The sequence below is a fragment of the Candoia aspera genome, chromosome 7 (genome assembly GCF_035149785.1).
Source record: "Candoia aspera isolate rCanAsp1 chromosome 7, rCanAsp1.hap2, whole genome shotgun sequence".
Taxonomy (NCBI): domain Eukaryota; kingdom Metazoa; phylum Chordata; class Lepidosauria; order Squamata; family Boidae; genus Candoia; species Candoia aspera.
Genome location: NC_086159.1, coordinates 35,495,250 through 35,511,896, shown reverse-complemented (window position 1 = coordinate 35,511,896; position 16,647 = coordinate 35,495,250).

Sequence of the window (16,647 nt, the reverse complement as noted above, 5' to 3'; positions counted from 1 at the left end):
CATCTGTTTAATCCTTATATTTTAGTCAACCTTCCTTATTATGTGTGCAGGGCTCTGACGCTCAGCTGGATTTTGACACTCAGAATGAATTGATGGAGCTCTTTGATCTTTCTTGTGTATTGCATCTGTTTCATCTTTCATCTTAATGCATTCTCTTCCCCACTCCAGCTTTATTTTATCCATATGAATTCATCAATTTTATTTGTTCTGCTTTATCTTAACAACAGTAATCATTTGATATGTATGCAGTTTAAAAATACACAAGATAACTAAAAAATGTATGTTTGTTGAGAATGAACATCTTACATGAGCCAAATCTTTACATGAGAACAGAAAATAATACATACAACTAATTGCACATGTTTGATATACCATTATCAAAATAAGTACTGGTTTCATTGGCCTATAATTGAGAATGCTCTTTTTTAAAATATATGTACACACACACAGACATACACATTAATTCATTTGCTTCTGGGCACTGCTGTGGTGTTCAAACCAATTAGCCTCATATGTAAGAAAGTTCTTTATAATAATTTAGAATTCTAGCCTGGCAGAGTAGGGAGGATCCAGATTTTTAAAATTATAAAGGTTATAATAGAGAATGTGTTATCTGAATGTTTGTATTCACTTTATTCTGACTTTTTCTTCTGTAATTAGAATCTACTGCAGTTACTGATAATACTATTCCATGTAACTTCTACAGAGGTGAGATAGTCAGCTTCTCCAAATAAATATGAAGATTAGCATGTTTCTCCAAGTACTTTATTTTGATTGAATCCAACATTTTTTTTCTTTTTAGATTTGGCAGTAGTGCAGTTTTACAATCTGTTAGTAAGAATCCAGCTTTGAAGATTTCTTGAGGGGCTGAGGGCAGAATTTATAGTAAATTTTCCAGATGCTTCTTTTTGGATTTGCATTAGAACTTCAGCTCAAGGATGCATTATCATTCTACTTTTGAATAAAATATACATGTAATTGCAACAGAATGATCTGTTTAGTAGAGTAAGTTACAAGATACGATCAACACTAGAACTTTTCTTCCTGACTATCAATGGATATCCACTCCAGAATTCAAATGGCTGCAATCTTACAAATATGTATGTGGAAGTAAGACTTAAATGAATAAGATTGTTAAATCTTATGGCAGTTCTTTTGAGCATAAAGTCTCCCTCAAAACGGTGTTTTTAATTTGTTTCCTAGGTTTTCATCCTACCTTTTCTTAAGGAAGAAGTTTAACCCTCCCTCCTCCATTTTTTCACCATCACAACAACTCTTAACAGGTAATTTCGATCAGAGATACAGTGACTGGTCTAAAGTCACCCAGTGACCTTCCATGGCTGAGAGTGGACTTGAACCTGATATCTCCAGTTCTAGTCCAACCCCTTTACCACTTTATTTTTTATTTTTTTTATTATATTTGTACAGTTGCCCATGTAACAAAAAAGAGACTCTGAGTGGTGTACAACACTCACTTAAAAATAAAACCAATAAATACATATAAAACAATCATTGAAACTATAAAAAACACACAAAACAAGAATGAATGATGTTAACTGTAGTAAGGGAGCCATTGCAACATCTCCCCGGTCCCCTTGGACCCCCAGGCCTGGTCACACAGCCAGGTCTTGTGGGACTTGTGGAATGTTAGAAGGGGTGGGGCTAACCTCACTTCCAGGGGGAGAAGTTTCCACAAGGCAGGCGCCACAGCAAAGGAAGCCTGTCTCCTGGGACTTACTTTCTGTACTTTCAATGCAATCCTGTGGTGGAGTAGTACACAAGTGGAAGTCCCATGGATTAAGGAATATAACTTATATATCCATTATAACTCCACAAAATCAAAATTATATTAAGTTGCTGTCCCCAGACAGGAACAAAGCAAATGCATAGCTACAAGTATTTCATACATGTTTACTGAAGCAGATTATCTGAATGAACTGGTAATTTTCTGCAGTAGAAATACTGTTACTCCATGGTAACTGCCCAGATTTGCAAGATTTGCTTCACCTGGAGGGGGGTGGTCTGTGTGTGTGCACATATGTATATGAGATTCAAATATACTTATAAATAAAAAATTTCAGATCCTAGGATAGTTGTATACCATAACATCTGATTAATGAGTTTATACTGGCCTTTGTCTCAGAATATTTCTTTAGACTAGCATTAATTTTTATTAATATTCATTATAGTACAAAGTGATTTGACATTTAACACTCCTTGTACAAATGTGAGATATTTTGAAAGATCAATTTCCACTCTCCAAATATGAATTCCTTGATTTTGGGGACAATTTTTAAAAATTAATGATTATTTTCAGATTAAATGCCTAAATTCAGTATAATCAAATACATTATTTTAGTAATGTGAATGATGAACATGGGATCATTCTACTTGCTATGGATGCATTAAACTGGTGAACAGATTCTTAACATGTCCAAACTGATTCTATGGCTATAATGTTGAATAAATGTGTTATCCCGTCCAAGCCCACAGAATGCCCCGTTTGGGAAACTAGTGCTTGCCCGCAGTGAATGTGACTAAAAACTCCAGACCAATGGACTCCCTCCCTCAATTCCTCTGTAACATCTTTTCTTCTCTTGTAGGATCTTCTGAGGGGGTTAGGGTGCTCTGCCTGAGTTACCTGCTAGTAAAAAATTTATATTGTATTTAAAAATACTGTATGGTATTTTATACTACGTTTATTCTATTTAAAAATATATTACTAATATTGTATACTGAGTATCACAGAGTAGAAGAATTATAGAATCATAGAGTGAAAAGGGGCTTTTTATGTCACTGAATCCAATTTCCTCCGTGCAGGAGTTCAAACTAAAGCATCCTCATAGATACTATCAAGCCTCTGCTTGAATAAGTCGAGTGAAGGGGAGCCGATCGCTTCTCAGGGTAATTGTTTCCATTTTTCGACTGTTTTACTGTTTGGGAATTTTTCTAACACTCAAATAGAACTGGCTTCCTATAACTTAAATCCATTATTGTGTCTTGCACTCTGGAACAGTAGTGACAGGTCTTGAATTTCAACTGTGTGACATCCTTTCAGATATTTGAAGAGAGTCATCATCATATACACTCTCAGCCTTTTCTTGTCAAAGCTGAACATTCCTAATTCCTTTTATATCTCTTCAAAGCACTTGGTTTCTAAGCCAGAACTGGACACAGTACTCATTATGAGTTAGAACTCTTCTACCTCCAGTAATTTGGAAATGAAACTTCTATTGATGCAACCTGTTTTTTTTCTTCCAGTCATATCACACATTCAACTCATACTCCATATGTAATCAACTGCTATTCCAAGATCTTATTTACAAGTATCACTACCCAGTCCAGTATCCCCCAACCCAGCCTTTCACTACCTTTTGACCCTGGAGGAACCCTTGAAATAGTTTTCAGGCCTTGGGGAACTCCTGCACATTCAGGCTCAAATACAGGCCAGAAGTTACAAAATTACTATATTTGTTTCATGTGTAGGCCTGCATATATGTATTAACAGTGTTCTTAAACTAAAAATAATAAATGAATTCTTTAATGTGAAGCTGTCCAAATTTGAAATAATTTTTTAAATCAATTGTGATCTCCCAGGGAACCCCTAGTGGTCTCTTGTGGAACCCTAGGGTTCCATGGAACCCTGGTTAAGAAACCCTGCCCCAACCTATACCTGTGCATTTCATTTTGTTTCCTAAGTGAAGAACTATACTTTGCTCTTTGTCAGATGTTACTCTGTTTTCAACCCATTCCTCTAACCCTCCAGTATAATTTTACAGTTCAGTTCTGTCATCTAGGATATTAGCTATTCCATATAATTGTGTGTAATTCTCTTCTCATATTCATCCAAGTTGTTAAAATATAGAAGAGTATAGGGCTCAGGACTGAACCTTGTGGTAGTCCACTCAATATTTGACAATTATTATCATGAATCATGGACAAGAGCTCCATTTTCACTTAATTATCATGCTTTTCACCCTACATTTAATAGAGACCAATGCATAGCTCTACTGTGGGATCAAATGCTTTGCTGAAATCATAATTCACAGAAATCAAGCAATCGGTGCACAAATTGCACAAGCACTTGCAGTTTTTAGACTTCTGAGACAAATTTCTGAGACAAAAAGATTGGATTAGGGTGAGAGCAATGAGATCAGAGGGAAGCTACTAGTCTCATACTACCAGTAGCATGTGACCTGTAGAGATTACTACAGTTCTTTTTGCAGCAGTGTTCTCATAGAGTACGCTGTACCCTGGTATTTTGACAGAGGGCTTGATTGCATCGAGTTTTTCTGATAAGTAAGAATCTTAGGAATATTTCATATTTTAAGCCTGGAGGAGTTTCAGTCAATATTGGCAGCCGTCTAGTGTATCATGGAGGCACAGGTGTCCGCAGCAAACCGGGATTTGGTCAGAATGATGACGTGCACACTATGACACAACTCTTGCCCTTATATACATATGTCCAGATATCATTTGCCCTCCCTGGGCCTTCCCATAGACACCCATGCATGGAGGTTCACACTTGTGCAAAACATATCAAGAACTTTTCATGTAAATTTTTTACTATTAATAAAATATCTGGCTGGGTATTATGGTAGTTACATTGAAATCTGTCTGGAAGACTACAAATTGGGAAGGGATGTAATAGATCATTACAGATAATTCACATTTTAGATAATAAGTAAATCATTCCTTAATTGACTGTATATTAATTCTGAGGCACTAGCTTTTCACCTGTGGAACATAGAGACATAACACTGGAAATGTAATACCATTTTTACAACTCTATATGTAATGTGTTATTTCAAGACTTCTACTGTTAAAATATCTTCGCTCTCCTTCCCTGAAGATAGGATCTCTTTTTCCCCATAAGTATTTGATTATGTACAGTATATATTTCAGCAGTGAAGATTTTCAGTGAATTCCTTTTCATACTATACAGGCTGTATATGGCAATGATTTTTTTTAAGAACGTTCTGCTGTCCTTGTGAACCACAGTGATGTAAATTGATTATGTTAATAAAATTTGGGAAGAAGTGAATGACAAATATCAATGAGTGAATACATTTTAAAAAAATAATACAATAACATAAACATGTAGCAATGTTTTCTTGAAAGCAGTGTGCTGTCTCGTATAATCTTAAAAATAAAATACAGCATCTTTACCAGACAGCAAACTCAGTGGGGCTTAACACGAATAAACATTATTATGTTGCATAGTTAGGATGCAATTTTATCCCTAACAGCTTAAATGTAAGTTCCATTCAAATTATTACTTCTATTTACCTGGCCTATTGTTTTTCTGAATTTATTTCATACTTTAAAAAAAAAACTATTTATTTTTGCTTTAATTTTATGTATGTATTTCTATATTTAGTTATTTCACAATTGGTAATTAATTAGATTGCTTTTTCCATTTATGATTGCTAGATTTTTGGGATGAAGCAAGCTATTTTGTAGTTGTATGCTATGTCATCATTAGTCTCCTGTGTAGTATTAGAACTTCCTTTAAGAATTCCCTTCCTTTATCTTTCTGCCTTCCTTCCTTCTTTTATTCATGTCCTGTCTTCTAGTTGTCCTCAAGAATAGCATAATAGATTTCATACTTTTAAGACAACCTTACCTAAGTAAATGGGTTGCCTCATAACCCTACAGTTATTTAAGTGGAATAGAAAGAAATAGAATATTGAAGGAATATTTTGATTCAAAGTGTGAATTATTGTTGCAATAATGACATGTTAAAGTGGAACGTCACATTGTAAGTTTATTCGTAACACCTCTAACAACTGCTAATAGTAATTAGTAAAAAGAAAAAAAAATGTACTGCACTATGGAACCATCCTGCTTATTCAAGGTGCATTTAAACACATTTAATTGTTTTAATATAACCTTGAGTAGTATTTTTATGTTTGGTTTTTATATATTAACTGTATTTTTAAATTATTCTGTACTCTGCTCAGTGTATATTTAATTCTTATTGATAATTTTTACATCAGAACCTTACAGCACCTATCTTCCTTCCTACTTGAAATAAGAAATATGTTATGCAGTTTCAGGAGCAACAGTAAAATATTATTTAACACATCACATTCATTTAGGAAAGTGACAGATAGAATTGTAGTGCCTGTTGCATTTGTAAGAATCCACAGATCATCAGTCTAGTTAAAATGGAAGGTGCCTACAGAGAAGACTTTAATGGAAAACTATTGCTTCTGTGGGTTCAATTAAGACTATCCATTTGTGAAATGCAACCTCTGGATAGAAGGTGGAACACCCGTTTTGGCAATGGGAACAGCTTGTGTCATTATTTAAAAGGGAATTGTCTAGATGTTCAAGAGGTTCTGTCTAATTCCCTAATTTTTAAGTGTGTTTTATTAATAAGGTTAGCCTCGAAATCCCTCAGTACAGGTTTACATATGCATCATAGTTTGAACTTGAAGCCTGTTTTTGAGATATGGATGTGCTCTTGGTCCCAAATCAATCTTGTCATTCCTTAGCAAGCAATGAAAGATAATAAGTACTATTCACCTGATTGCCTTCCTGCTCTGAGACAGCTGGTGACGCTTGTCTTCCTGATAACCAGGACTTTCAGATCTAAGGCAGGGATAAAGAAAAGCTGGGAGCTTGCTGAATCTAAATTTGACAGTCGATGGCAGTGTTCAGGGGTCAGGAGGGATAGAATCTCTGACACGTATAAGAAAGGAACAAAATTTATCTGCTCTGGTTGCAATGATTAGATGTCTCGTTGTCTGGCTTTCTTATAGTGGATGATTGATCGTGCCCGCCAGCTGCCTAATATCATAATTAACAAAGTTGCTACTGTGTCTGAGAAGTTTAATCGAAAGAAATTGCCAACAGTGTGATGCTGTTGTTACCCATAAAGATCAGAAGCAGGGCAAAGTCGACTTTTGGACTAATGGAGCTGCAGAACTATGTGGGCAGAATAAGAAGTAGAGCACCTGAATGGATAATGGTATGTGCTTTGTTTCTGAACTGCATTGTCCATATATAGTCAGATTTTAGTTTTCATTTTCAAGATGTCATTTGGTATCTCTCCATTAGTATTTGATGCTTGCTTGATGTTTATTGTCTACACAATTACCATTGTTAATTATGTTGTGAAATTATTTTTTAAAAACAGTTGCAAATGTGGTAATTGTTGCCATGGTTATTCTACCCCCTCCAATTACAAGCATATTCTCAAGGGTTTCCACATTTTCTTAGCATGTAATGCAAAAAAAGTAACATAAAATATACATGGAAATATAGTCAGTGTCTATTTGTATTATGCTAAGGAATGTTCTCCGGTATGTATATTTAGTCACTTGACTATGGTTATAGAAGTTTCTAACAATATCTGATTTACAATCCTGAATCTAAATTCCCCAGAACATTTAGGAAATATCCAGACATTTCATTACTTGATCTGAAATCCTTATATGTTTTACGGGTAAAAAAAAATTACTCCACTGGGTTCTTTCTTTATGGTTATAAGTGTGTGTGTGTGTGTATTTTCTTTGTAAGCTTTATTTGCTCACACGGCTGTCCCCGGAGTACCTGTGATATTGCCATTCCAATATGTGACAGGGAATATTTACAGTGATGTGTATGCCATACCATATATAACAAAGAGAAAAATAAAGAATGTGGAATTGTAGAAAAAAAGACAAAGGAAACAATAGCTGGCTTATGGAACAGCACATGGAAAATACTAATAGGAAAACATTTGAAACCTATACATTTTCCTACTGCTTAGATTTAATGAAGCACATGGAAAAATAAGTCTTTATTTGGCTTGTTGATAATTGTGATTATTATTATTATTAGAATTAAATTATACATTTAATGGGGCATGTTCCTATAGGGATACAGTTTAACTGAATATGTAGTAGTCAATGTATGTAAGATAGTTCTCATCCCAAATATATATCTGAAAATTATTCTTTTTTATACATTCTTTACTTGTTAACAATAAAAACCAGAAGTTTTTAAGGGATATTAAAATAGCCTATTCTATATTTTTAAAATATTAATATGTAAGTATCTTTAAGCAGGATTTGGTAAGACAATTTTATATTGTTTGATCAAATTCCTAAGGAAAATAATTAAAAATGGTCTTTTAATTATTTTGCCTTTTCTCAGCATATTTTTCTAAATTGCTCTAGTCAGAAATATTCTTTTATATCATCATTAGACAATAATTTTAACCTTCCTTGACATTTTTATTGTTCAGCTTTGGTTTAAACAAATCAATACTTTGTTCTGCCTGGAACAAAGAAGTGTATAAATAGAATAGGGGAAAACAGATTAGTGATGCAAATTTCAAATAGAAGGAAAAACATAAGTAGCTAGAATAAGTATATTGTTGTTTTAATTAGCACTCCCATAATATTTCATGTAATTGAGATTTAGTACATTATTAGAACTGAGCTGGAAAACCAAGTAACTGTAGGATTATAAAAGGAATGTTAAAATAGTGTCACAGAAGATGTTTCTGACTTTCAATAGGATTATTTTTGGGAGTTTGTAGCAATGAACTCCTTGTAATAGTTTCAGAGGAAGTAATAACTTTTAGGAATATGTTAATAGTGAATGTGCTAATATAAAGGGTTAGCAGATTAGCTATGTCTTGTTTGGCATTAAAATAAGAATATAATAAATGTTCCCCAGGTGACTCAAGCTGCAGTTTTTATTGGTGATTAAAGTTTGATGAACCTTTGTTCAGGTGATTAAGCTTTCAGAAATTAAAACCCAGTTCTAAAGAAATGAGCTCAATACAATTTCCAAACATAAAGAACAAATGGTTATTATCAAGTTTTAAAAGATATTTTAATTTTCCTTTTTTTCCCCTTTATGTCAGTAAGAAGATAGTATAATAAAAAGGACCATGATACAGTCTGAGCTGTGTTGTTTTGAACACCAGAATTACTTTCTAGAATTCAGAGTGGAAAAAGATACCTGCAAAGGAATTTCAGCACTATGACCAAAATGATTTAAAAATAGGTAAGGTAAAGAGTGTTATTTGTTCACTGTGTCTAACATCAAGTTCAGTTAGACTGTGTTCTTGCATTATTGCTCATTGGTAATTAATTTGTTCATACTGTAGCCTAATAAAGAAAGCATTTAACTTGTTCAGTTTTAATATCAGTCTCTGAAGCTGGTAAATGATATCAGAATATAGCATAAAAAGAACTATATTCCAATTTAAAATGTGGTCTTATATTTACATCTCTGGGAAGAAATGCTATTGGATGCAGGGGAGGCTTGTACAAACAAAACATATATAAGATTGCCCTGTTACTTTTATGAGTAGATTGATTTTTGTTACTTTTATATAAAGGTTAGGAAGAGGCCCAATAATTTATATATTAATTATATTTATACAATTCTGATTATGATGTACAATTTTGAGATTTTGAGACATTGACAAGATGACATTTTAGCTCTTTATATTTTAATAGGAACAATTATCTAAATTAAGAACCTTTTCTACAGAAATATCACTATAATATTTTTTATTGTGTTCAGCCTATGTTATATAGGATTTGTTATCTATTTATGTATTTATTTTATTTGGATTCATCAGATGTTTACAAATCAGAGTCAAAACTGTTTTATTATTTATCGATTTTGGAATGATTCTTAGATTGATTTTCCTTTATAATGTTTTGAAACATGAATTCATGCCCACTTTCCAGTTTTCAATTTAAAATAAAAAGGATGTTAAAGATAAGGATGTGGTCCTGTTGTGTGTAAAGATCGCTGACCACATTCTTGTTGTACTTTGCTTTAAAAAAAAAAGGCAGTATTTTTTATGTTATTATTTCACATTTTATTCTAAATCTTATGCTTTTTAAATTTTAAAATACTTGAAAGTTATTTTAAGTTCAACTAATAACAGGTTTGCCACTGTAGACTAACAAAAACAATAGAATGTTTTCAGGATTATTCTGCTTTTTAATATAAACATTTCTATAATCGATAAAAACCTAAAATTACTACCTGAGCAGCATTCTGCAGTATTACTGATGAATTGCTCCTGAATGAGTCAGTTCTATTCGCTGTACATTTTTAAATTCAGAAGTGCTTTAATCACTGCTTTCTTCACATTTTTCCTAAGAAAACCTGATACACAACTAATAAGTGAAAAGTTCTCTTCACTAATTACTGTATGTCATTTGAAATAACATATTAAATTCAGCATTATGTCCACAAAGAGGTAGTTTTTAAATAAAATTGTAGGAGATGTTTGTTGAATGGGATCACTTCTGAATAAGCTTTTTCTTGGCCATAGCAAAAGAGCATTTTTATATAATAGAGTGCAACATTAAGTACTATATGGAGCCACAGTTTTAATTCTGCTTTTGGGTTGATAGGAGAAAAGCATTTCTATACTAGAAATGCCTAGTATAGAAAAGCAAGAAACAAATCAGGACAAAGCTAGGTAAGAACCCTATTAATTGAGATTTCATTTTTCCATTTGCAAGGATTGTTTGGATTTTTTTTCAAAGAAGACAATAATTTGATCATGGTAACTTTAATGTCTATGGACTGACCCTTCCACTTTCAGATGAAGATGCATGTTCAGTCCATAAAATAACCTGTATGTATTATTTGGGGCGGGGGGGGGGTGGATATTCACAGATCCATGAGATAGGCCTCTCCAGTTTGACTGTACAGTTAATTAGTAATTGAAACACAGAAGATTCTGCTCTTTATGTATATTGCAGAACAAAGATCCCTTTTCACACTGTTGAAAAGGTTAGAACAGCAGTTGTGAGCCAGCTATAATCTTCAGGTTAACTTCACTGAAGACTTAGTTTCTATTTTTTTAAATGTATGAGTACTATTAAAATGATAATAAATATGCAGTCTCCTGTCCTTTCCAATTTATTTCTCTCCTTCATCAAAGTTGAATTCCTACTGACTGCCAAGATAGAGAAATACTTGGTATTGTCGTGTAAATGTTAAGCAGCCTGAGGTGCCAGCTATCTTTTTTTTTTATTCATTCAATCCTGTCCGGTTCTCAGAGATTGCTTGGACAAAGTCCCTGCAGTTTTCTTGGCAAGGTTTTTCAGAAGTGGTTTGCCACTGTGTCCTTCCTAGGGCTGAGAATGACTGGCTCAAGGTCACCCAGCTGGCTTTGTGCCTAAGGCGGAACTAGAACTCACGGTCTCCTGGTTTCTAGCCTGGTGCCTTAACCACTACACCAAACTGGCTTTCTATCTTCTATCTAACCCTTCCATTTACTCTTAAAATACCCTCGCAGGAGAAAAAAATCTTTTGATGGGACTCCAGAAAATTTTACAAAAAAGAAACTAACTTGCTGTAAGAGGGGTTAAATTGTATGGGGGAAAAAAGATTTCCAGATACTAAATATGCAAGCTTTGAAGTTTATATTAGCATCATATCTTAGCTAATGTGGGATGAAAACCTGTTGCTCTCCAAAGTAGCATCATTGGATCCAGTGACTTGTGGAAGTTCAGCAACGTGCAGAAGGGCGTAGGTTCCACAATTAATCCAAATAATCAGGTTCCTGGTTAATTAAACTGTACTGCTTGTGTTTTTTGCGTTGAAGTAAAATTCACTGAATTCTGAAAGCTTATTTCTGAGTGGATATGAGTAAGACCTTTGATAGTCTCAATCACCCATTCCTAATTTATAACTATAGATTATGAATTAAAACCTCTCAATTTTGGCTGTTTTTTTCTCCAAATGTTCACTTTTTATTTTAAAAATCTTGAGAAATTACATCTTAATTAGAAAATTAGATATGAATATCTAATTTATGAATATCTCTAATTGTTTTTAACCATGTGTAACTCAGAACTGTTCTTAGATTTCATTTAATATGAAAGCATCATTGCAGTTTTCTAATTCCTGCAAATCCTAGCATAATTATTTATATACCCTCTCATGCATATTGCCTTCAGCATACAGATTTGTGCTATATAACTTGACTCCTAAAAGTTTGCAACATTGTTTATTTACTTTTCATTTTTATTTTTAATATTTTTTTTTCTAAAAGCATTGTGTATTGATTAAAATATCACTGACAGCCAGCATGGTGTAATGTTGAAGGTGCTGGACTCGCACCAGGTGAGACCCAAGTTCTAATCCAACGTCAGCCATGGAAGCTCACTGGGTAACTTCGGGCCAATTACTCTCTCTAAGCCCAACCTGCCTCTCAGAATTGCGCTTATGGAGAAAATTAGGATAGAGTAGTATATATACCACCATGACTTTCTAAAAGAAAGGAGGGGTATCAAGTTAGCAAGTAAATGCTAATGAGAAACATATGCATATTTGTAGCTTACAAGAATGTAAAAAGGAAAAAAAAGTATGAATTGAGGGCCATATTCAGTTGCATTAATTTACCTGCAGGATATATCCTTCATTTAATCAAGTCCCACTTAGACCAAAAAAAAAAAAAAGAGAGAGAGAGAGAGAGGCCAGATTTTTCATTGCTGGATTTTAGCTGAGATGTTTTTGCCCATTTCAGTCCCTGACCACTTCTGGCCACCAGTTCAGGCTTTCCATGGTATCTCCAGTTCAGTCTGGGGTGGTGATGTAAATGGCATCTCACCCTAAACTGACAGCTAGGGTCTCCCAGCGATTTCAGTATATTGATGATACCCAGCTTTATATCTCTGCCCCTGGCTGCTCAGGTTCTGTCTTGGTGTCTGCAGGCTGTGGGAGTTTGGATAGGAACGACAGGCTTCAACTCAACCCTTAGCAAGACTGAGTAGCTCTGCATATTAGGACCCTCCAGGGACTTCCCATCTTTATTTCTAGATGGAGTCGCAGTACCCCAAACAGTTGCAGTGTGCAATTTGTGGGTCCTTCTGGACTCAAGTGTTCTGCCAAGTGTCTAAGCAGTGATCAGGTGCTCAAACACTTGGTTCTTTTAGATCCAGAGACAATAAGCATGTCAGTGGATAAAGAAACTTTAAGCTTTATTATAAACCTAAGCAGACAGACTTAAACAGAAACACAGTTTAAACCAGAAACACAGTTTAGGCAGATTAAACAAAAGTATAAAAAGCATAGCATACAGAAAGAAAACATACATGCCAAGCAAGTTGATACCCAATCCCTTTTATGTTGCCAGGAGCCTCCTGACCAAGGCAACAGGGACCCCCCAGGGTGGCAGTATTGTTCTACAGCACCCAGTGCACTGGATCTGTGCAGAACCTTCCAAAATTCAAAACAATTCCAGGAGTTTTTATTAAAGTCTGGCCCCCAAACCTTGTGACCATGTTTCCATGGTTGCAGGCTATGAGACCTGACCTTGACTGGCCATTTCTCAGGCCAAAAACACCTGTCTACAAGAGCCTGGGAAGTTTTACACATTTACAAAAACAATGGGGTGGTGGTTCTCACATCTCTCCCCTCCTACTTCACAGTCTCTGGAGGGCTGTTGGAGGAGTGGGATTATTCTTACAAAAAAACCCCTATCTTGTGGTTTTCTCTTCTCCCTCCTCATGCCAAACAGAAATAAAAACAAGCCAATTAAACATCAGCATAACTCAAAATAAACTAATCTTCTTTGTGTGAAGGAGAAAATCAACATATGTCACTTAAGTCCTCGAGATAACAATGCCGTATTGCCACTACATCATGGCTCCTGTTTGAGGAGCAGGTGGCAGCCATGGCTAAGAGGGCCTTTGCGCAGCTTCATATTATACACAAATTGCATCTGTTCCTGGACTGAGAGGCTGTACTTAGAGTTACTCATGCCTTGGTCATCTCCCAAATGAACCACTGCAGTATGCTTTACATGGGGCTGCACTTGAAGTACATCTGGAAGCTGTAGCAGTTACAGAATGCAACAGGCAGTTACGGAATGCAGCCGGCAGTGTGCTCCTCAATCAACGTATGTTACACCTGTGTTCAGCAAGCTGCATTGGTTGCCAGTATGCTTTTGGGTTCAGTTCAAGATGCTGGTGATAATGTATAAAGCCCTTCCTGGCCTAGGGCCAATTGTGTCTACCTGTCCTGTTAGGTCCATCAGGAGAAGCATGCTCCAGGTCCCATCTATTGAGTATCATTTGGCAAAATCCAGGAAAAGAGCCTTTTCTGTTGTGATGCCCATCCTTTGGAGCATAATCACTCTGTAGATTACATTAGCCCCAACCCTGTTGGCTTTCCACAAAGCTTTAAAGACATGGTTGTATCACCAAGCTTGGGGATCCAGATCTGTGGCAGAGCCTGTGCAATGGTTTTATTGGTTTGTTTGCTGTTGTTTTGGTTTTCACCTTGTCTGTTGATTATGTATATATTATGCATGTATGTAAATTATGTGTGTATTGTTACGTATTGATATATTGTGTTTTATAACACAATATATGTGCCATATAAATTGAAATATAAATTAAATTAATAAAAATATCACACAGATGTTATATAACATGGGCAAGATGTGAAGGAGTAGAGTAGTACAGAGAAAATCTTGAAGAAGAAATGCAAAAGCAGTTATGTAAAAATCAGCCTAGCCCTGAAAGAGAAGAAGTGATGAGAAAAAAATTCAAGATTCCCCTGCTTGATTCTCTTTCATATAAGAGAAGGGTGAGAACCTGTCAGGATTTTAAAATTCTGTTGTATCCTGCAACAATAAAATAGAGTTTCAGTAGTCCTTGTGGAATCTGTTTCCTGACCTGGCCTATTTCAAAGAGTGGACGGAAGAGGTCCAAAAGGAACATAAAATTGTTACGTCCTTAAAATTGTATTTTCCTAGTAAAATAAACTAAAGGTTTGGTAACTGTTGCATAGATGCTTTAATATGATATGATACCATAGGACAATATTTATATGCAGTTCCATGTTTGGATTAGCAGTTATCCTGACATCTAAATCTTATCCCAAAATTAGCACTCAAGTGAATTTAAAGTGCTTAAAAACACCTTGGCTTTTTAAGAGTCTAAATTCCATGCCTTTGTGTCCAAGGGCAATGGGCTTTCCAAATTAAAAAAAAAATAGAATATTGGCTGGAATGGCAGATAACCCCTGTACACAAACAACCAAACAAACAACTATTTTCAAATGGAGCCTAAATAATGCTTTTATTTTGCTTCATGACTCAGTTCTACCACCACGAACGAGGGCAATCTGAAGCAGGCATGTTCACCCTGCTGTTTTATAGAAGCTACCCTGCATTTTGAGGGAACTGTACAGCATTTTGTGCAACTCCATGCAGCTCTTGGGAAATATATGATTGGTTTAGAAAGGTCCATGTGATTGGTCAGATTTCCTAGTTTAAATATTTGCTTATCCCCAAAAGAAACAGTTCTATTATTGCCAAAAGCCAATTTTTATATTTATAAGAAGAGGATGAAAAAGGAGTTTTAGGTCTAAAATGAGGATGAAACACCTAAGGTTTCTCTAGTGTGTAAATCATAGTTGCTTGTTCAGAAGAAGAAAATAGCCTATTGAGTTTGTAAAGGAACAGTGAGTGCATACATAACGATTACTAAGGTTCGTAAAGGATAATGTCCTGAAAGCATTTCCCTGACAGTTTTCAGAGGAACTATTTAAGAAAATGAATAAGAATTTGAAAAGTAAAAGAGAATAATAAATACAGATTATCTGCTGATAATGAAAAAAATAACATGCTATTTTACAAAGAAATCAATTCAGGCTTATACTGATTTGTTATGAGAATAGGAATTTGCTAGGGGTAGGTACACTGAGACAGCCATTTTAAACATCTGTTCTTTAAAAAATCAATAATACCTTTTATGAATTTTCCCTGTGGAATTCTAGTTACAATCTGACAAAGGCATTTGTTACTGACAAGTTCATACTCCCATTTTTTCTCTAAATTTTGGACTAATAAAACAAAGATGGCAAGGACCTAACAGAAGAAGAAGAGATCAAGAAAACGTGGCAAGAATATACAAAAAATCTGTATAGGAAGGATAATAGTATCAGGGATAGCTTTGATGGTGTGGTCAGTGAGTTAGAGCCAGACACCCTGAAGAGTAAGGTTGATTGGGCCTTAAGAAGCATTGCTAATAACAAGGCAGCAGGAGACGACGGCATCCCAGCTGAACTGTTTAAAATCTTGCAGCAAAATGATGCTGTCAAGGTGATGCATGCCATATGCCAGCAAATTTGGAAAACACAAGCACGGCCATCAGATTGGAAAAAATCAACTTATATCCCCATACCAAAATAGGGGAACACTAAAGAATGCTCAAACTATCGAACAGTGGCACTCATTTCACATGCCAGTAAGGTAATGCTCAAGGTCCTACAAGGTAGACTTCAGCAATTCATGGAGCGAGAATTGCCAGATGTACAAGCTGGGTTTAGAAAAGGCAGAGGAACTAGGGACCAAATTGCCAACATCCTCTGGATAATGGAAAAAGCCAGGGAGTTTCAGAAAAACATCTATTTCTGTTTTATTGACTTCTAAAGTCTTTGACTATGTGGACCATAACAAATTGTGGCAAGTTCTTAGTGGTATGGGGATACCAAGTCATCTTGTATGCCTCCTGAGGAATCTGTATAACGATCAAGTAGCAACAGTAAGAACAGACCACGGAACAACGGACTGGTTTAAGATTGGGAAAGGAGTATGGCAGGGCTGTATACTCTCACCCTACCTATTCAACTTGTACACATCATGTGACATGCTGGGCT